The sequence below is a fragment of the Erpetoichthys calabaricus genome, chromosome 15 (genome assembly GCF_900747795.2).
Source record: "Erpetoichthys calabaricus chromosome 15, fErpCal1.3, whole genome shotgun sequence".
Lineage (NCBI taxonomy): Eukaryota > Metazoa > Chordata > Cladistia > Polypteriformes > Polypteridae > Erpetoichthys > Erpetoichthys calabaricus.
In genome coordinates this window covers 15240505-15262383 of record NC_041408.2, presented here as the reverse complement: position 1 = coordinate 15262383, position 21879 = coordinate 15240505, and the positions used below count along the sequence as shown (strand labels likewise).

Below are 21879 nucleotides of genomic sequence, written 5' to 3'. Positions count from 1 at the left end.
AAGACAATGACCCAAAACACAGTTTGAAATCTACAAAGGCATTCATGCAGAGGGAGAAGTACAATGTTCTGGAATGGCCGTCACAGTCCCCTGACTTGAATATCATCGAAAATCTATGGGATGATTTGAAGCAGGCTGTCCATGCTGGGCAGCCATCAAATTTAACTGAACTGGAGAGATTTTGTATGAAGAATGGTCAACAATACCTCCATGCAGAATCCAGACACTCATCAAAGGCTATAGGAGGACAGCGTCTAGAGGCTGTTAGATTTACAAAAGGAGGCTCAACTAAGTATTGATGTGATATTTCTGTTGGGGTGCCCACATTTATGCATCTGTCTAATTTTGTTATGATGCATATTGCATATTTTCTGTTAATCCAATAAACTTAATGTCACTGCTGAAATGCTACTGTTTCCATAAGGCATGTCATATATTAAAAGGAAGTTGATACTTTGAAAGCTCAGCCAATGAGAAACAAAAATCCAAAGAATTAAGAGGGGTTCCCAAACTTTTTCATTTGACTGTAAATAAAAACTTTGTTATTTGCTTTAGCATGTCTGGCTGTAGTAATTTTAATGAAATGTTGCTGAAAGGTTTTCTCACTACAGTTTGCTGCACTTAATGTTTAAAACAAGGAGCAGAGGAACGAGATTGAGCAAGAGGAAATTCAGAAAAGGAGAAATGGAGGTGTCCTCATATTAAGGTTTGCTAACATCTGAACACATTCTATGAATGTATAACAAGATGTGCAGCTTGTGGATCAGCTCTTCTCTTCTAGTGGATCAGAACCCCCCTCAGTGTGCTTGTACAGACACGTGGCCCTCTTTTCTCCATTAGTCTTACTCATGTGCCTCTGTAAAGGCTGGCAGTGATGCCACGGTGGAGCACAAAGTACCAGGCTGCTCACTCCTCCAAATTTTGTTTTTTTTCCTTTAAAGGAGTAGCACACTGTGTCGTGTACAATGCACTCAAGAGCAGAATCTCAGATCAAGATTAAAAAAGATTTAACAAGCCATGCCACTCACTGTTCACAGAAACTAAGGAAGTTTAAAATGCTTTTTTTGTTCGTTTTTCTTCACAAGTGTAACACAACGCCCCAAAACCACATTTTCCTCTTTCAAACCCAGAAGGTGTCAATGCAAGCATTTCACTTGAGTTTCCTGTTTGCTTGCTTCTTTACCTTCCATGTCATGTTGTATGTCTCAGACCAAAGGACTGTCACACTCGTCCCCGAAAGACCACATACGAGAAGGTAATTGGTCAGACAATCTGGATAGGTGAGATTATTGAGGGGAACAGCTGAGTCATCGTACAGGGCCCTGAGCGGAGGCATCTAAATGCTGCCAGGCCTCTTAAGCACCAAGCACTGGGTATTTACGGACAGCTGCACCTGCTTATGGTCAGGGTCAGGTCATATAAAGACACCTGGATCTTATGTAAGAGTAAAGGGGCATCACAGTGACTGCAACTGAGTTGTTTAAAGGCTCCCAAATGGACCACTTGTCTAATACAATCATTTAAGACCACATTTGTCCTCTTAAGGATTATATCTTGATCACTTAAGGGTATTTAGGCTTCATTTAATGATAAACAGACATCAACAGAACCAAAGGTGTGTCATTTAAAGACAGATGGACTTTTAAGGGCCACCGTTTGCTTCTCTAATTGAATAATTTGTGATGGATGAAGCTCTTTGAGTAATCAGAATAGCGCTATACAGTGATCCCTCCTCGATCGCGGGGGTTGCGTTCCAGAACCCCTCGAGAAAGATGAAAATCCACGATGTAAAAACCAGATGTTCATGTAGTTATTTTTATATATTTTAAGCCCTTATAAACTCTCCCACACTCTTATAAACATTTCCCGCACAGTTATACTGTATAAACCCTTTATATTCTCTTAGATATTAGGTAAGATTTGTTGAAATTATGTTATGTAAACACACTGTTTATATACAGTAAAACCTAAATGTTGTTTTAAAGATATCGAGCGTCTCTGATATCACATATGTTACAGCTATTACGATAGACAGGCCACCAGCAATAAATACGTACAATGCAAGAAAAACTGTATACAGTAAAATGCGTGTACAGTTATACTAAACGTACATACATGTACTAAGTACGTAGAAAATTAGTTATGGGTACTCGCCAACTTGTTCAATAATGATGAGTTTAATTTTACTGCACAGCAAGTAAACCTTACCTTTTTAGTATCTTCCGTTGGTGCTTGGGCACGGCCCCAGAAGCAGTAGCAGGAGCAGATCATTTTGGAGCCATAATGAAGGGCTTGACTACGCGCAAAGATAAACACAAAAGTTAACTCTTTACACAGCGAAACACGTTGATGTTGAATGAGCGAGATGAGATTTCCTGGTTAACGCAAAGCGGAATCGAATTCTGCGCTCCGTCGCTGAGCCAATCAATACCCAGGAACTTAACTGCGTGCTCTGATTGGGTAGCTTCTCAGCCATCCACCAATAGCGTTCCTTGTATGAAATCAACTGGGCAAACCAACTGAGGAAGCATGTATCAGAAATAAAAAGACCCATTGTCCTCAGAAACCCACGAATCAGCAAAAAATCCACGTTATATATTTAGATATGCTTACATATAAAATCCGTGAGAGTGAAGCCGCGAAAGTCGAAGTGCGATATAGCGAGGGATTACTGTATTAATATAGTTCATTCATTATTATTATTATGTGGATACATTTAAATACAACAGTTCAGAGTAACGGGGATTGTGATAGAGAGGTGAAGAAGAGAGTGCAGGGTGGATTGGGTGGAGAAGAGTGTCAGGAGTGATTTGTGACAGGTGGGTATCAGCAAGAGTGAAAGGGAAGGTCTACAGAACGGTAGTGAGACCAGCTATGTTATATGGGTTGGAGACGGTGGCACTGACCAGAAACCAGGAGAACAGAGCTGGAGTTGGCAGAGTTAAAGATGTTAAGATTCACATTGGGTGTGACGAGGATGGACAGGATTAGGAATGAGGACATTAGAGGGTCAGCTCAAGTTGGACGATTGGGAGACAAAGTCAGAGAGGCGAGATTGCGTTGGTTTGGACATGTGCAGAGGAGAGATGCTGGGTATATTGGGAGAAGGATGCTAAGGATAGAGCTGCCAGGGAAGAGGAACAGAAGAAGGCCTAAGAGAAGGTTTATGGATGTGGTGAGAGAGAACATGAAGGTGATGGGTGTGACAGAGCAAGATGACGAGGATAGGAAGATATGGAAAAAGAGGACACACTGTGGCAACCCCTAATGGGAGTAGCTAAAAAAGGACGAAGATTATTACTTCACCCAAAAATTATATTTTTATACGTTACTTAACTCCTAAGGTTTGTAGTGATAGCTGAGAAAACATTTTAATGTCATGTTTTTTTAGAGAATGGACATTACAAAGATTCTGATAGAATGGGAGCCTTTGGTGACCAAAGATATAAAACAGCGAACAATATCAAAAAAATGCACGAAAACATCTCCCATCTGTCCAGTCGTATGCTCAAAACGTGCAAAACACATGCATTTTTTCCTAAAATATTGCTAAATAAATACATCCTGGAACCCCTGTTTTGAATAGAAGACCCCACCTCACCACCACTCTTTTGTCAAGAGCCAATTGTGAGCATACAGCTGGATGACTTGGCGTGGGGATTACACCAGGGTTCTCACATTTTTTTTTAGAATGAGTCCCCACTCCCCAAACGTTGTGACATTTGTTCAGGGGCCCCCAATGCTATGAAGTAGAGTATAATCTTCAACTTCAAGTGTCTCAACAAATTTCCATGAAAAAAAGTGTGCCATATTTCAACAAAATTTAGTCTACAGGGGTACGAGTTGTTTCATGCAGACAAAAAGACGAACAGACAGACAAGGCAATTGCAATAGGTGTTTCATTGACTAAATGCACACGCACCTAAAAACAGCCAAATAATTAAAGTTAATGTGAAGGCTTAGTCTGTATCTTTGCTGCACAATTCTACTTTGAGCGTCTCCCTGTTTCTGTGTTTACTTTTTAATATAGGAGATACCCCAATGGCCTCTGCTTTTAAAAATCCAGGTTGAAGGCTCACTACTTTATTCTAGTATACCCTGACTAGAGCTGCTGATTACCTGTTCATATCTCTATTTGTTAGTCACTTGTACAAAAACATAAGTATTACAATAATTATTAAACTTTATTAAATGTCTCCTATTCTGTTTCATTTCTTGGTGTCCTGGTATGCCACTTGGTGCCTCTGCTCTTCTTCCCAGCTGTTTTCCTGCCTATGGTAAGACATCTGAGAGAGTGGGAGCCTTGTAGTCATCTGATGTGAAGATTCTATCACCAAATTAAATGGCCCAGCACAGACTTTACTGTAGAACTCCCAGGAGGACGGCTGGACAGTTGGCCGAGGTCTAAAGGACTTTATCTTTGATGGTGTCTATTATAACTGACTGTGGACCCCCAGAGGTTTATTTTCTCCAGGGATGTTGCTGACTGGAGGTTTTGTTCTCCTCTCTTCTGTCATCAACTGGCAATAGTTCAGCAACAGATCTTTCTGAGTTCCAGTTATGTTAACCCATTTCACACTACTTTGTTTTCCTGTCTTTTTACACAAATCTGTCTGTATGTGTACTTATTATATAATTAGTAATTTGTAATTTACCTGTGAACTTGTACCAGTTGTCTGAGCCTGAACTCAGTGGAGAGAGGTATACAAAAATAAAGAAACTGAATCGACTCATACCCTACACTACACTAACCCTAACCCTAACCCTAAATTGAAAAGACTGCTAAAGAGGACAAGGCATCAGGAATTAATAAAATAGCTCACAATGTTACAAAATGACAAAGGCAGTCTCAATATACTTTCAGAATATGGAGCTTGAAATGCAAGAAGGAAAGAATATAGAGATAGTAGATAAATATAAACTGTGACACACGAAAAGAATCACCTCCTACTCTTCACTGTTAAAGTGCGGAGAAATTGGACACATTGTCCCTGACTGTCCCTGTCTCAACAAGCCGATGGATTGATCAAATATCCCACTTCGATGCCTGTCCAATGCCGTGAGATGGACAAACTCATCAAATAACTCAGAAAGGCATCACATTTGGCCACCCTAGACATGGTGAAAAGGTATCGTCAAATTCTCTTAACGAAATCCGCTGTCAGCTGTTGTCAACAGGCCATAGTTCAATAACTTAACTAATGGACAGGTCTAGCTGGGCTCCACTTTCACACGTCTTTGTATTGCCGTCCTTATCTGTGCTCATTATGTAATTAATAATTTGTAAAATGTGTTATTGCACTTGTACCAGCTCTCTGAGTCTACACTCAAAAAAGAGCACTATATAAAAATAAAGGAATTGAATTGACAGATAAGCGAAAATGAAAACACCAACAGCAAGTCTATAAGGTGTCAGCTTCTACTGAAGAGGATTTCACAAAATGGTTCCTAAACTTCAAAAGGAAACAGGCAGTCTCGATATGCTTTCAGAATATGGAGCTTACATTACAAAACCAAAGAATACAGAGACAGCGGCTAAAAATAAACATGCTGATTCATGTCCTTTCAAGCCAAGTATAATTTTAAAAGATTATCCAAATCACCAAAATGCAGCATCAATCAATACAAACTCAAAGATGCGAGGGAATAATTTAAATACAGAATATTTAAGGGTTTCTGCATGAAGTGTTGTGGTGTGTAGTGTACATTTAAAAGAAATATATAACATTTGTCTTAGAAATCGCATGAAGAGACTGCTGAAATGGTCACGTAATCAAACAGAATGTTCCAACAACAAACTGGCCACTGTCATGCTTTTTCACGTATCCAGGAATGAAACTTGCCAGTTATCATTTACACAGTTTTCACAACAGAATAAAAGCTGAACTGAATTTAAGAGATATCGAAAGACAACAATGCAGTAGAAATGAGACTTTTATTTGGGTTTGTATATTTTGGTATATAAGCCAATGAACTAATCAGAGTGTTGTGGCGTACGGCTGGGGTCTTTGCCCTGCTGGGACGCCTCTATGTGGTATCACACACGTGCGCATGGGAGGCAGCTAAAGGGCTTGAGGAAGGGCAATTCCGAGTCAGACCGGGATGTGGCAGAGTGCACTGATTCTTTTTCTCCTTGGCCTGCAGACCATTCACGGGAGATTCCACCTGGCCCTGTTGACGTCACTTGCGGGTCCGAACCTATGGAGGAAGACCTTGCCGGCTCCGGCCCCTGTGATGTCATGTCCGGGCTCGAGCCTATGGGTGAAGACCCTTATGCACCCGACCCCTCTGACTTCACTTCCTGTCTTCTCCTTTAAAAGCCTCCACCTTTTCCTTATTCCCTCAGTTCTGTTTTGGACTCGGTTTTGTGCACATCAGTGCAGTATAAACATTTTGCGACTTTGCAGCCAGGAAACCAAATATACGGGTGGCTGCCCCAGACATTGCTATGGCTCTGTATGGAGTTTCTGACAGTGGAGTGTATCCAGAGCATTACCTCCCCCAGATCTCTAGATGGCAGCCGCCTCTGGGTTGCAGAGGTGCCTTGGACTCCCGCAGGGACTTTGGTGCATCCCTGTTGGGTACCATGGGCACCTTTAGGGGGTGCTGCAGCTGCTGGCAAGCCCTTAATTGCAGTACTTCCGCCATACCCGGAAGTGTTCCAGGTGCTTGTTGATCTAATTCTGGCAGCAGTTCCAGGTTTAGGAATTAGGTCAATGAGCACCTGGAGCACTTCCGGGTGCCTTATAAAAGGATCCTGTAGCCATAGTGGTAGTGCTGCTGCTTTTCAGTAAGAAGATTGTGGGTTCGCTTCCCGGTTCCTCCCTGTGTGGATAGCGCTTTGAGTACTGAGAAAAGCGCTATATAAATGTAATGAATTATTATTATTATTATTACTACTCCGGGAGCCAGAGTTGGGTGGAAGAGGAACAAGCTTGCAAGGAGGAGTGGAGGCAGACAGAAAGAAAAGAAACTATTTGGTGCTTATGTTGAAACTGTGCCGTACACGTGGGACATGGGGGAAGGTATTACCCATGGGAAAAGGAGAAAAAAGTCGAAGCGTGTGCCCTGAACTACTGTCTCTCGTCTGTCTGTGTCAAGTTGAGGCAGCGATGTGCCCCATGGTGGCCCACAGTGTATGCAAACTAGTGAACCAATCAGAGTAAGCATTTCATTCAGCACCATTATGCAATTTCAGTTCTCTATAAGTATGAGCTGTTTCGGACATCCAGCAGCTCATCCCAGCCGGGAAGCCCCTATGATGGAAGGATGGGGGAAGGCAGCTGTTTCAGGACACTGCCTCCCCCAAAACGCTAGATGGCAGCTCCCCTGGAGTGTAGCGGTGCCCTGGATTCCCACAGGGCATTCTGGGACTTGGAGTCCGGTTTCTCAGCCCTGTTGGGTGCCGTGGGTGCCTCCAGGGGGACCTGTGAAAGGACCTGGGGAGTCATACTTCCCTTGCAGCCCGGGAGTGCTTGGAAATTAAGCCCCACAGTACTTCCGGGCTGATTTAAAGAGATTCTCCATATGACCAGGAAGTGCTGGCAAGTCACAGGAACGGAAGAGTGGAATCTCTATATAAAGAACTGATGGAGATCCAGCAAGCGAGCCGGAGTTCGGAGGGAGTGTGACAGAGCTTGCTGGGAGGAGAGGAGGAGAATTATTGTGTTTATTCATTGTGTTTGGTAGATGTGGTGCTTTAGAGGCACTATAGTGAAGAAAAAAGATTAAATATCTTCTTAGTGTTTTTACCCTGTGTCTTCGTGTCTGTCTGTTGGGTTTAACGGAGCGACAGTGACTCCTAGCCTTCTTACAGAGCGTCTGTCTTTGCTCTGGGACCATTCTGTTCCACCTCTGCTCGGGGTTCTAGGCCTTAGTAGACTGCTGTAATATGATGCTCCATCGTCATGAAGAGAAATGAAAACCGAATGAACGAAATTCCCTGACGTGGTCCTTCAGGTTGATGATTGATTATTTAAATACTCAAAGAAGTCCTAGTTGAGGACAAAATTCCTTTCTTTAAGATATTTCCAATTTATCACTTCGGCAAAGATGAGAAAAGTAATATAGAAAATGAAACAATCAAGTGTCTACTAATTTTAAAAGAATAATAATGATTACCAAGGAAATGAAGTTTGTGAGGGGAACAGAAAAAAAATGAATTCTCGGAATGGACCAAAATTAAAGAAGCAGAAAGTCAGAACAATTTTCGTCAGCACAGAGGGTAAAAGAGGAGTCAAAATTAAAGGAGCAAAGCAAGAAAAGGTCACCACCAAACTAACTAAATGCTGGGATTCTTTAACAAAACTGCAAATAGATAGATAGATAGATAGATAGATAGATAGATAGATAGATAGATAGATAGATAGATAGATAGATAGATAGATAGATAGATAGATAGATAGATAGATAGATAGATAGATAGATAGATAGATAGATAGATAGATATGAAAGGCACTATATAATAGATAGATAGATAGATAGATAGATAGATAGATAGATAGATAGATAGATAGATAGATAGATAGATATGAAAGGCACTATATAATAGATAGATAGATAGATAGATAGATAGATAGATAGATAGATAGATAGATAGATAGATAGATAGATAGATATGAAAGGCACTATATAATAGATAGATAGATAGATAGATAGATAGATAGATAGATAGATAGATAGATAGATAGATAGATAGATAGATAGATAGATAGATATGAAAGGCACTATATAATAGATAGATAGATAGATAGATAGATAGATAGATAGATAGATAGATATGAAAGGCACTATATAATAGATAGATAGATAGATAGATAGATAGATAGATAGATAGATAGATAGATAGATATGAAAGGCACTATATAATAGATAGATATATAGATAGATAGATAGATAGATAGATAGATAGATAGATAGATAGATAGATAGATAGATAGATAGATATGAAAGGCACTATATAATAGATAGATAGATAGATAGATAGATAGATAGATAGATAGATAGATAGATAGATAGATAGATAGATAGATAGATAGATAGATATGAAAGGCACTATATAATAGATAGATAGATAGATAGATAGATAGATAGATAGATAGATAGATAGATAGATAGATAGATAGATAGATAGATAGATATGAAAGGCACTATAAGATAGATAGATAGATAGATAGATAGATAGATAGATAGATAGATAGATAGATAGATAGATAGATAGATAGATAGATAGATAGATAGATAGATAGATAGATAGATAGATAGATAGATAGATAGATAGATAGATAGATAGATACTTTATTAATCCCAAGGGGAAATTCACATTGTAATTCAAATTGTAGCATTTCTTTGATCCAAAGGTAGGATTAAAAATAAATAAGCTCCAGACGACATCACAAACCAAGACCCCTTCACAGAAGAGTTTCCGGCCCCTTTAGGCTCCCAATGTGAACTCTGCCTGCACTGTGCACTCTGCATGGAGAACAACAGCTAGAGTCAAGCATGTGGACTAAAAATCTACAAGACAGACCCCCCCCCTTCAGCTCTGACCTCTAAACTGCCTATATAGAGCTGGGTTTCCATGTCCATCTTATGAAAGACACAACACAGTCCCATTATTCTATGACAGAGAGAGAGTGTGTGTAGAAGCAGGCAGGCATGGGTACCCTTAGTCCCAAAGAAGGCACTCGGAGTCTCAGGGCAGGCAGCAGAATCAAGTATTATTGTATGGCGCACACACAGAGAGCGAGCAACCATGGGCATTTCTACATTTATTACAGTTCTTTATTACACAAGTCATTATTCATCCTCATCTGACTCCTAACATTCCTCTGCTCTAGTTCTGCCACTATTTAATTCCACCATTATTTCCCAGCTGAGGTGGTGTCAAACCCCTCTCTGTTCATCATGTCTGTCTGACAAGGCCTACCTCTACTCCTCACTAGCTCAGCACCTGCTGCCATTATTTACAGCCAAAGAGTTCACATTCCCTGTCTATGCAAGGGGCCCATCCTTCTCCAGCTCTCCTGCACACCTAATCTTTGGCTTATGAACTATTGGTGGTTTCTATCCCATACAGAATAATAAAAAATATGTAGGCATAAGTCTTTTTAATCCTAATGCTTAGTAAAATATAGTATTTATGTTTCTCATGGATTAACCGGCAACTACACTACCAAGACTATTGCCTTGGCTAATCTGAGGCTTCTCAAAGTAATAACATGCGGCACTCCTTACAAATAGTCCCAAACGACGAAATAACAGGCACTACAAGTCAGCAATGTAAAATTAAGTGCAAACATATTGACAGTGGATAAATATATACACACACAAAGACAGACAAATACTTAATATATATACACTTATGTGCACACAATTCACCACTATCCCAAAGACACTAGTGAATGATTTTATATATATATATATAAATAATTTATATGAACACACAAATTAATAATAATAATATTTACAAAAACCCTCCCTTACCCATAAACAATAAATGAATAAACACAGAACACAAACACAAACACAGATTAATTATAAATGGCAGTAGAAATGTACGTGTTATGAGTCCAAAGCTAATAAAGTGATATTTTGCTTCTTCCCGAAATACAAAACGACCTCACCGTGAAAGTCCTTGGCTATGGTTGGTATGAATCCAAACCCTGGGGTTTCTCTGCACTGTTTGTCGAGACGATGATCCGGATACTGAAAAAGCAAGTAGTGGAATTGCACAATGAACGGAAATGATGAGTTGGAAAATGAATGCATAAATCGGCTCCTTTCTTCTCTCGATCTCCTTTCTCTCTCCTCGCCTCTCTTCTTTTCCACTCCTCTCATTTAAAACTGAATGTCTTGGATGTCATTGGATGATTAAATAGGAAATTCCCGTCTTGGGGTTGCGGTCTCCCTTTATCATCCTTCTCCCGTTTGACTTACGGGCACAACACTGTATACACACATATATGATAGTAAACGGGACGACGAAAACAAAACGCAACTCACCACAGACATAAAAAAATACCAATTATTATGTAGCCCCACTACACATGTGCTTAGAATACTTTTCTAATACATATAGATTACCAATTTCAAGAATACATTTTTCCATGTGTGCTGTAATGCAGCCATTGAATGGTAAAGTACTGGCTTTGTTGCTTTAATGGCCCACCTGACCTAAACTTCTCCACCTACAGTATGTTTCCTTGGGTTGCCACTCATAATCCTGGAGGTTTTGTGGCCTTTGCAAACCTTCCATGGCCTGACCTTCTCTCTTTAGGAATGGAGTCAGTGTGACATACCTGGCACCTGCTGGTTAGCAGTTGAGCTAACTGCACTCTAAATTTGTAAAAATCCCTCCAACTCCTCACCAGACCCCACTGTCTCTCTCTGTTGCACCTGGCAGTATCACTTTTAGGATGGCATGCTTTGACACTGTGCAACAATATTTAACTTAACAAAAGGAGATCTTTATTAACATCTATGCTGATCCAGAACTTCAACATTCAAGTCCTTACACTCAATTAACACAGCATGCACTCTATATAGCTTTAAAATTACAAAGTTGTCCAAATCTTGTTTCTTCCATCTTAAAAATGTTGGGAAATTAATTCCCTTTCTAAATAAACATAAATTTGAGAAATTAATTCATGCATTTATTTCTAGTAGGATTGACTACTGCAATGTGGTGTTTACTGGATGATCAAATTGTCCTTTATACACCCTCCAGTTAATCCAAAATGCTGTTGCAAGAATTATTACAAGAACAAGAAAATACGAACACATAACTCCAGTTCTTAAATCCTTACACTGGCTCCTGGTTAAGTTTAGGGCACATTTCAAAATCCACCTTTTAACATATAAAGCCTTAAATGGCCGAGGTCCGGCTTACTTGTCCGAACTTATCATGACTTACAAACCAGAGCGCACATTAAGCTCTCAAGATGCTGGTCTGCTTGTGATTCCAAGAATTAATATAATAATAGTGGGAGGTTGAGCTTTTAGTTACAGGGCCCCTAAACTTTGGAGTGGTCTGCCTGCTACTATAAGAGGTGCCCCTTCAGTCTCAGCTTTCAAATCCCGGCTGGTGACTCACTACTTCAGTTTAGCACACCCTGACTAGAGCTGCTGATAAACTGTACAAACTGCACCTCTGTTGTTGTACATTAGCACTAAAACATAAGTAACATGATAGTTAGAATTGGATCCTAACCCTCACCTGTTCTGTTTCTCTTCTCGGTACTTAAATGTGGTACTTGGTGCCACGGCCCACCTGACAAGTTGTTTTGCTGCCTAAGGTAAAGTCATCTCTGTTGGAGGATCGCAGGAATCGTCGGGTAGAGGGGTCCTTTCATTGGATTGGCTGGCCCAGCGCTGTCTCAGCTGTGGAATGGCCAAATGGGGGAGGCAGCTTGATGGCTGAGGTCTCCAGGACTCTAAACAAATCCAAATCATATTATGTGATATCATCTACTGTTAAATTCTGGTCCGTACTTGTAATATTTTTATTTTTATACTGTATTGAGGATTACGTCTGTTCTGTTCTGTTCTGTGTATTGTATTGTATTTACCCCCCTTCTTTTTGACAACCACTGCACATCCAACCTCCATGGAAAGGGGTCTCTTTTTGAACTGCCTTTCCCAAGGTTTCTTCCATTTTTTTTCCTATAAGGGTTTTTTGGGAGTTATTCCCTTGTCTTCTTAGAAAGTCAAGGCTGGGGGGCTGTCAAGAGGCAGGGCCCGTTAAAGTCCATTGAGGCACTTCTTATGTGATTTTGGGCTATACAAAAATAAATTGTATTGCATTGTATTGTAAAATTCCCCCTTTCTCTTAGCCACGTCATAAATCAATGCCATACTGCTTACTTTATATCACACAAGAGTTAGGTCATGTCTGGTGACATTTTGGTGACATTTACTTAACAAACATATTGTTATGGTGTATAAAATCTGTACATTTTGGTTTCCATTATACGACGGTTGTCTGGGTTCCGCGCGGAATCACTTGAAATAAGTAGCCAAGAATTTTTTTTTCTATTTTTCTCATGTACTTCGATCCTTTTTAAACTTTTTTCAAGTATTCACCGCCAACATCAATGCACTTTTGGGCTCTTCTGACCCACGCCGCAAAACACTCGCGAAAGGCTGTCTTTGGGAGGTTGTCCAGCTGTTCTTTGACAGCTGCAATCAGTTCCTCTCGAGTTTCGAAGTTGTGGCCTCGCAGGGGTTCTGTCACCTTCGGGAAGAGCCAAAAGTCACATGGTGCAAGATCAGGCTAGTAGGGTGGCGGGTTCAAAATGTTGACACCACTGTCTTCAATGAAATGCTTCGTCGCATTAGCCGTGTGGGCTGGCGCATTGTCATGATGCAAAAAGTGACTTTGCAAGTTCTTGGACCGGCCTCTAGCCATCACAGAAAAAACGTCAGGCAGGCATTGAGTGGTGTACCACTCAGAGGTGACAGTTGTCCTCTCCATCAGCAGCATTGACGCGACAATGCCATCGATGTTGAAAAAGATGGCAAACATGGTGCGTTCCACCGAGCGGATTAAACCATCAGAAAAGTTGTAAAAAATCATCACTCGAAAGTCACGCACGCACGGAGTCGGGAGCTTCACCGCTAGCGCTGGCATCGCACTTTCAGTTTGTTTGCTTCTTGTGTTCATTCTGAAGGAAGAGAGGGAGCAAAACATCTGAACAAAAACATGCAACCACTTGAATAATCCCTCTACACAGCAGAACAGGTTTCGACAGGCTGACACTCGACAAACGATAAAATTCTGCGCGGAACCCAGACAACCCTCGTATTTTGTTCAAGACAAGACAACAGATGAACTAAGACAGATCAAAGCAGGTTTTCTTATACCTCACTTTTAAAACAGCTGTTTCCAACATTAAAAGGAAGACATTCTGAATGCTCAATTATTTTACAACCTGGGAAAGGATGCTGAGCTGACACCTCAGGCTATTGCTTACTTTAACAACTGAGTTTATGGCCTGGGAAAGGGAAACAGGCAATATCAAAGAACTTTATTATTTGGGAAAGAGTTTGAGCAAAATTCATCAATCACATTGACAGCCTGCCAATCAGGTGCATGTGTTGTGAAACTAAGGCATGATATTTCATAATAAATATGCCTTGGTTTGAAAGAGGAAGAGAGAAGAAGTGAAGAACAGACCAAGACGGCATTGGTCGTCAGAAAGGCATCATGAACATCGATTGCTAAATCAAACGCCTCCCTGGGACATTCATCCTTGTCATCTGTAACTTTTTCGTAAGCTTTTCCTAAAGATTATATATATTCAGACTTTCCTATCAGTACCTATTTTCTATTATTCTTTGTTCCAGTGGTACAGTAATCCCTCCTCCATCGCGGGGGTTGCGTTCCAGAGCCACCCGCGAAATAAGAAAATCCGCGAAGTAGAAACCATATGTTTATATGGTTATTTTTATATTGTCATGCTTGGGTCACAGAGTTGCGCAGAAACACAGGAGGTTGTAGAGAGACAGGAACGTTATTCAAACACTGCAAACAAACATTTGTCTCTTTTTCAAAAGTTTAAACTGTGCTCCATGACAAGACAGAGATGACAGTTCTGTCTCACAATTAAAAGAATGCAAACATATCTTCCTCTTCAAAGGAGTGCGTGTCAGGAGCAGAGTCTGTCAGAAACAGAGAGGAAAGCAAACAAATCAATAGGGCTGTTTGGCTTTTAAGTATGCGAAGCACCGCCGGTACAAAGCTGTTGAAGGCGGCAGCTCACACCCCCTCCGTCAGGAGAAGGAAGAGACAGAGAGAGAGAGAGAGAGAGAGAGAGAGAGAGAGAGAGAAAGAGAGAGAGAGACAGATAAAAACAAAGAGTGAAAAATCAATACATGCCCTTTGAGCTTTTAAGTATGCGAAGCACCGTGCAGCATGTCACTTCACTAAGCAGCTGCACACAGAAGGTAGCAACGTGAAGATAATCTTTCAGCATTTTTAGACGAGCGTCCGTATCGTCTAGGTGTGCGAACAGCCCCCCTGCTCAATCCCCCTACGTCAGGATCAGAGAAAGTCAGCGCAAGAGACACAGAGAAAAGTAAGTTGGGTAGCTTCTCAGCCATCTGCCAATAGCGTCCCTTGTATGAAATCAACTGGGCAAACCAACTGAGGAAGCATGTACCAGAAATTAAAAGACCCATTGTCCTCAGAAATCCGCGAACCAGCAAAAAATCCGCGATATATATTTAAATATGCTTACATATAAAATCCGCGATAGAGTGAAGCTGCGAAAGGCGAAGCGCGATATAGCGAGGGATCACTGTATTATTATTATTCTTGTAATAAATACCATGCTGCTTTTAACTTTCTATGCTTTGTCTTAATGTCTAGAGTGATTGAATTAATAAGTTAGATTTCTTTGAGCACCTGGGGTAGCCAGATTTTTGCCATTATTTCTGTGCTGCGAGGTTTATAAGGCTGAGAGTGAGGACGCCACTCAAAAGAAGGGACAGTACGATAAAAAGAAGGTATTCTTGGCTGATAAATGGCATAGTCTTTGTATGTTTAAATGTATTCTTGTAGACCAAAAGTAATATTTAGGTCTGAGGTATCACTAAAATATTGTATGTTGTTCGTGCCTATAATAAGTAAGTCTCTTGAAGTGCTGAGTGACAGGCTGATGTGTGGTTTAAAGTGCTAAGGGTTAATCAGCGTGTGTGTGTCATTCATAGGGCACTGTTGTGGTTAGGGTCTGTGTGTGTGTGTTTATCTATGTGTGTGTGTGTGTTCATTTTAAAGTGCAACGGTAGACCAACCCGATAACGAACCTGACGAGAACATTTACCCTTGAGAAAACAGGTAAAGGGGAAGTAGAGGGAAATACTACGATAATACACATATTATCAGCTTTATTGCTTACCGAGATCATTAATCGTCTTATCAGTAGTAACCTCTCTTTGCGCTCCAAGCTACTCCTCTAACAAAAACAATACATAAGTTACAACACCCTGATGAACACCTGAGGAAATATCAAGCTTATCTTCTTCCACAACAGGATCCACCACCTTCGTGCTGAGAGGCCATGATGCTCTTTGTCCCTACTGTGACTCTGTCTCTCTCTCTCTCACTGTCCCTCTAATGCGTCTGCAGTCTGTCATTTTCCATTTCGGTAATGCCATTGTCCTTACAAATCTCTTACACCCTGAGCATCCCCTCTCAAGGGTTCCATTGCTTTGGTTCTTTTAAGAGTCTTCTCTTTGGATAAAGCAGTGCAGAGGTTGGTGTCACCGCCTCACAAAGCTTGACCAAACCTTCAACTTGTCATCTTTGCTGGGGTGGCTTCTTATAGGGAAATACATTTTCTGGAGAATGGGGGGCATTTGTGGGTGGGAGGTTGGAATAAGGGTCAGTTAAAAGGATCTGATATTGAGGAAAAGTGGGTTGTCGTTGGTTTTGAGGGTTATGGCACCTTGGCTTGTAATTCAAGCACAACAGCAAAGTGAATTGCCATGTTTTATTTTGGCTTCCACAGTGTCTCAAAGAAATACAATAGCCAAGTCATTAAAGAGCAGATGGACCTCCCTGTCTGCACTTGGCTAAGTGGTAGGGGCAGTGCCGCTGGGTGCTGACTGTGCTCTACACACAATCCGTTGTCAGTTTCTGGCGCAATTGACGCCTTTGCTGAGTCATTTGCATCTTCTGAGAAGCTTCCTCTCCCCTGCTTGGCTGTTACATTTAGGTCACTAGTTTATCTTGTTTAGCATCTGGACGTGTCAACAGCAGAGGACCACCGCCAGCACACAGGAGGGACTTCACCTAAGGTAAGGAACGTTTAGGAGCTTTCCACGTGTCCTTTCCTGTCATGCATCAGAAGTCTGTGCAGTGCCGTTTTTGTGCAAGCTGACAGAGCCCCTTATAACAAGGTCTGACAAGCTCACTGGATCCCTCCAGAGACGAAGAAGCACTGCTTCCAAACTTAGATGGTGAAAGTCATTGCTTATAACTATACGGTCTAGTGCCTTGCTGTTCGGTGCTTAGCAATTAATGGAAAGGCAAAATGAGTCAATGATTTGATACCTGCTTTTTGATAGACATCTGCATGTCGGACGCAGACTGGTGCACAGGCATCCATAACTGGCAGACGGCTTTTTTAGTAAAATTCCTGTAAATGATTTTAACATGGTGGGTGAGACTCCTAGTGAGCCTAAAGAAATTCTGAAGTTAGTCTAATGGCAGTCTGATACTAAACACTGGCTAAAAAAGTTTAAAAAGGCATAAATCATATTATGAGGGACCTCTTTTGAGACCTTTTCTCCTTAGTCCAAAGGGACATTTTGAATTACTGGAGATGAGTGCAGTGGAACACATGGATTTTACTCAATCGGTTCTTTTGATCTCGAGTCATTTCAAAGTGTAAGTTTTGTTATGGCATTTGCCTGCCATTTGACAATAAACACTCAGGGTGGTCTATATAAAGCAGCACTCGTAGTGCACAGGGTCTTCAATCTGGCTTAGACATCACCTGTCCTCTTATTTTACAATGCTATTCAGCTCCAATGGATGCCTCTGCTATGTACTGGTGGTTGTTAACAGACAGACTTCATCCTTCTTGTCTTCTCTGACTTGCAGAATTTGAACTTGCTTTCTCGTTCAGAGACACCACAGACTTAACCAAACCCAGATAGCATGCATGTGTCCTTCCAAGCAGTACGGAGTTTGGCTAGGTGGTTAATTCGCTTCCTAATGTGGGTTAGCGTGGTGACGAAAAAAGAACAAAGATTGCATGATCCATGTAGTTGCACAGCTAGATGTTTAGCTTTCATCAACGATCATACTTTTCATAGTTCATAATTTATCAGCACTAGATGGAGTAAAAACCTACTGAAAATGTATTGATTGACATTTTGGAATTGTGGCGGACTGCTGGGGCCCTTACCCAGCCAGGACGCCTCAGTAATGGAAGGACTGGGTGGTGGAGAGAGCTTATTCTGGACACCATCTCCCTCGGAATGCTAGAGCTTGCAGCGGGGTTACAGAAGTTCAACCCTGCTAGGGGGCGCCTGGAATTTTGCCGAGCTCTGTTTGGTTGTTGGACACCTGGAGGGCTTCCGGGTGTCCTATAAAAGGAGCGAGCCTCCATTACTTGAGGAGACAGAGTCGGGAGGAGGTGGACAAAGCTTGCCAGGAGAGGAGTGGAGGCGGAGAGAGAAGAAGAGGGTTTTGTGCTGGACTGTGCACTTGGCGCACTGTGGTACTGTGGGGAACAATAGAAAAGCACTTTCCCACGTGAATAAACGTGTGCTGTGTGGCAAACGCGCATCTCTGCCTGTCTGTGTCGGGTTAGGGCGGCTGCACGCTCCCCTGGGTTTCTACAGAATGCTGTGTCTGTTGATTTTCAAAGCTTCTTAACTGTCTTCTTGTTTTTCTGTTAAAGCTGTTGTCATGCACTGATAAGATCTTGTGTTAATATATTTTTTTTGGTACTTGTCCTACATATTATTTTGATGTTAATGAAGTGTGCATGTGCATTATGGGTGATGTTCAGGGTATTTTGAAGTGCAAACAGAGACAGTCTATTTGTAAACTGTAGCAAAGTGAAACTTTAATTTTAGCACACTGTCTTGGTATAATTTTGCACACTTAGTAGAAAGTGCTTCCAGTGTTAATGTTCCTCTTTTGTTCAATCAAAAAGAGTCACATGAAAAGTGAAAACATTAGCTGAACATTTCAACGCATGTTACTGAGCTGGACAAAATTGCAAACTTTTCTGAGTTTGGGTCAGTTCATACTTACTGTGCACCCAAATCTGGACAAAATGTTGTCATTTTAACATCAATGCAGAAGACCACATTTGAGTAGAGAATCCTTCACGCATTTTCTAGATTTCTGTGTCCATGTGCAATTGTATGAACTGACTGCAGGTGCTCAGATAGTGAGGCTCAGATGGCACAAAATAAAGCCCCCCACTTGTAGTCAGAAACCCGATTAGTCACTTGAGTTAACAAAGTTCTTCTTTGGCTCATCAACAAGTTTTGTGCAGGATGTGGGCCTAAGTTTTCATCCTGAGAGTCCGGTGGGGCTGTGCAAATGAAGAGAACCTCAGTCATTCACTCATGTGCTAAGTGAAGTCTGGGCAATGTGGCCATTAAATTCTATCAAGTGTGCTCTTCTATCCTCCAGGACAGCAGTTCTCAAACTGTGGGGCGTGCCCCCCTAAGTAACAAAAAAGGGGGCGCGAATGTTACCATATATGGAGCAATTTCACTATTCGTAGGGACATTTTCAGCTTGTAGCGGTATATCGGCAGCAAAAAATATAGGAATAAATTTTATTAGGGTTTCAAAAAAACGTTAGGGGGGTGCAATTAAAACTGTTATGAAAACTCAGGTTGCAAATACTTAAAGGTTGAGAAACGCTGCTCCAGGATATGACGGTGCAGCCAGTGACTGGAAAGCATCAAGTCAGAGTGTGTGCCTTTGGTGATTGTAGAGAGTGTTGTCTTCTTGACTTCATCATCAGTACACTTTGAAGTGGCGCAAGGCCAAGTGTGAGGTGCTTGCAATCCTACAAATCTGAGGCTATGGTCCTCATTTGGAAAAGAAGGTCATGTTCTTTTCAGTTAAGAGGTGAAAAGCTGTCTCATGTGGAGGAGTATAAGTAGGGGTCTTGTTCAGGAGTGAAATGTAAAGGTGACTGTGAATTTTTCCGCTGATGCAGCAGTTTTGCAAAACATTACAGAAGGCAGGCAGGGTGGAGTGGGTGGAGAAGAGTGTCAGGAGTAATTTGTGACAGACGGGTATCAGCAAGAGTGAAAGTGAAGGTCTACAGGACGGTAGTGAGACCAGCTATGTTATATGGGTTGGAGACGATGGCACTGACCAGAAGGCAGGAGACAGAACTGGAGGTGACAGAGTTAAAGATGCTAAGATTTGCATTGGGTGTGAAGAGGATGGACAGTATGAGGAATGAGGACTTTAGATGGTCAGCGCAGGTTGGACAGTTTGGAGACAAAGTCAGTTTGGACATGTGCAGAGGAGAGATGCTGAGTATATTGGGAGAAGGGTGCTAAGGATAGAGCTGCCTGGGAAGAGGAAAAGAGGAAGGCGTAAGAGAAGGTTTATGGATGTGGTGAGAGAGGACATGCAGGTGATGGGGGTGACAGAGAAAGATGCAGAGGACAGAAAGATATGGAAGAAGCTGATCCGCTGTGGCAACCCTTAATGGGAGCAGCCAAAAGAAAAAGAAGATAGAAGGCTCTAGTGATGGAGCTAAGTCTGTTAACAAAGCTTTTGATTTTCCAGTCGGTCTTCCTTCTCCTTCTTCACCTGTGGTCATGAGTTGTGGATAGAGATCGACAGAATGAAATCGAGAGTATAAGCAGATAAAATGAGGCTCCTGCATAAGGTTGCTCAGATAACTCTCTGTGATAGTGTGGGGAGCTTAGCAATACAGGAAGATCTCAGAGTAGAATTGATGCTCCTCCAGATGAAGAAAAGCAATGGTCATCTTATTAGGATGACCTCTTTACACCTCCCGCTGCGAGAAGATTGGTGGTAGACCAAGGGCATGTTTTTTGGATCACATATCTCGATTGGTCGTGGAGTATCAAGGCAGTCTCCTAGAGGAGTACAAAGAGGTTGCTGTGGTATAGGAAGACCTGGTCAGCCATACTCAATGCGTTACCGCAGTGACTGTTGGCAGATTAAGCTGAATGAAAATGAAACATCACATGCACCACGTACCACCAAACACAAATGCACATTACAAACTAAGGCAGCTGCTGACTGACAACAGTCCATTTTGTGTATATGTGCAGGTCATGTAAACCGACACACAGTATGTGGAAGTCCATATGCTGTGTCTAAAAAGATGAACAAAAGAAATGCACTGCTCTTGTGGGCTCGTTAGGGAAGCCCAAAAATTTCTGTGATCTTAACTATGGAAGACGATATTACAATACAATACAATACAATTTATTTTTGTATAGCCCCAAATCACACAAGAAGTGCCGCAATGGGCTTTAACAGGCTCTGCCTCTTGACAGCCCCCCAGCCTTGACTCTCTAAGACACATGTGTCGAACTCCGGTCCTCGAGGGCCGCAGTGGCTGCATGTTTTCATTCTAACCATCTTCTTCTTATGTCTTCTTCTTCTTCATTAGTGAGCCGTTTTTACTGCTAATTAACTTATTTTGCTTTAGTTATAATTAACTTGACTCAAGCTCCTTAATTGTCTCTTTTTCCTTAATTAGTAGCCAAACAATAATGAGACATCAAACAAGCCACCATATGACAGAAAAACAAGAAAAATCAACAGATTTACAAATGTCTGCTGTGGTAGAATGAGAGCAGCAACAAGCCATTGAATTAAATAACGGGTTTAATGAACAGCAAGAATCAGCTTCTCATTAAAACATTGGTTGGAGTGAAATTGGCTGGAGTTTGAAATCCCAGTTTAGCTGCTCATCTGTTGGCTCGTTTCACGTCTCATTTCTGTTTGGCTGTCATTTAATGAAGAAACAAATCAATTCAGAGAACTGAATCCTTAAAAACAGGCCTATTGAAATGAAGGGAAAAGGAGTTAATTAGCAGTGAAAACTGGTCACTGATTAGGAAAAGGGTTAGAATGAAAACCTGCAGCCACTGGAGTTTGACACCCCTGCTCTAAGAAGACAAGGAAAAACTCCCCCAAAAAAACCTTTGTAGGGAAAAAATGGAAGAAACCTCAGGAAAGGCAATTCAAAGAGAGACCCCTTTCCAGGTAGGTTGGGTGTGCAGAAGGTGTCAAAAAGAAGGGGGTCAATACAATACAATACAACACACCGAACAGAACAGAACAAATCCTCAGTACAGTATAAAAATATAAATTTTACAAGTACGGAGCAGAATTTAACAGTAGATG

At 41.4% G+C, this 21879-nt stretch overlaps 2 protein-coding genes across 4 annotated transcripts in view; one reads left to right on the top strand and one right to left on the bottom strand.

Moving 5' to 3' along the window:
• Nucleotides 1–21879, bottom strand: part of nphp1 (nephronophthisis 1) — a 440043-nt gene that overhangs the window by 235318 nt on the left and 182846 nt on the right. The gene's annotated exons all lie outside the window — the stretch shown is intronic.
• LOC114666055 (hydroxycarboxylic acid receptor 2-like) overlaps nt 16647–21879 on the top strand; it is a 62907-nt gene continuing 57674 nt past the window's right edge. For all 3 annotated transcript variants that reach the window (XR_007933589.1, XR_007933590.1, XM_028820767.2), the window contains exon 1: nt 16647–16800. The gene's annotated coding sequence lies outside the window, so the exon portion shown is untranslated. The remainder of the gene's footprint in view (nt 16801–21879) is intronic.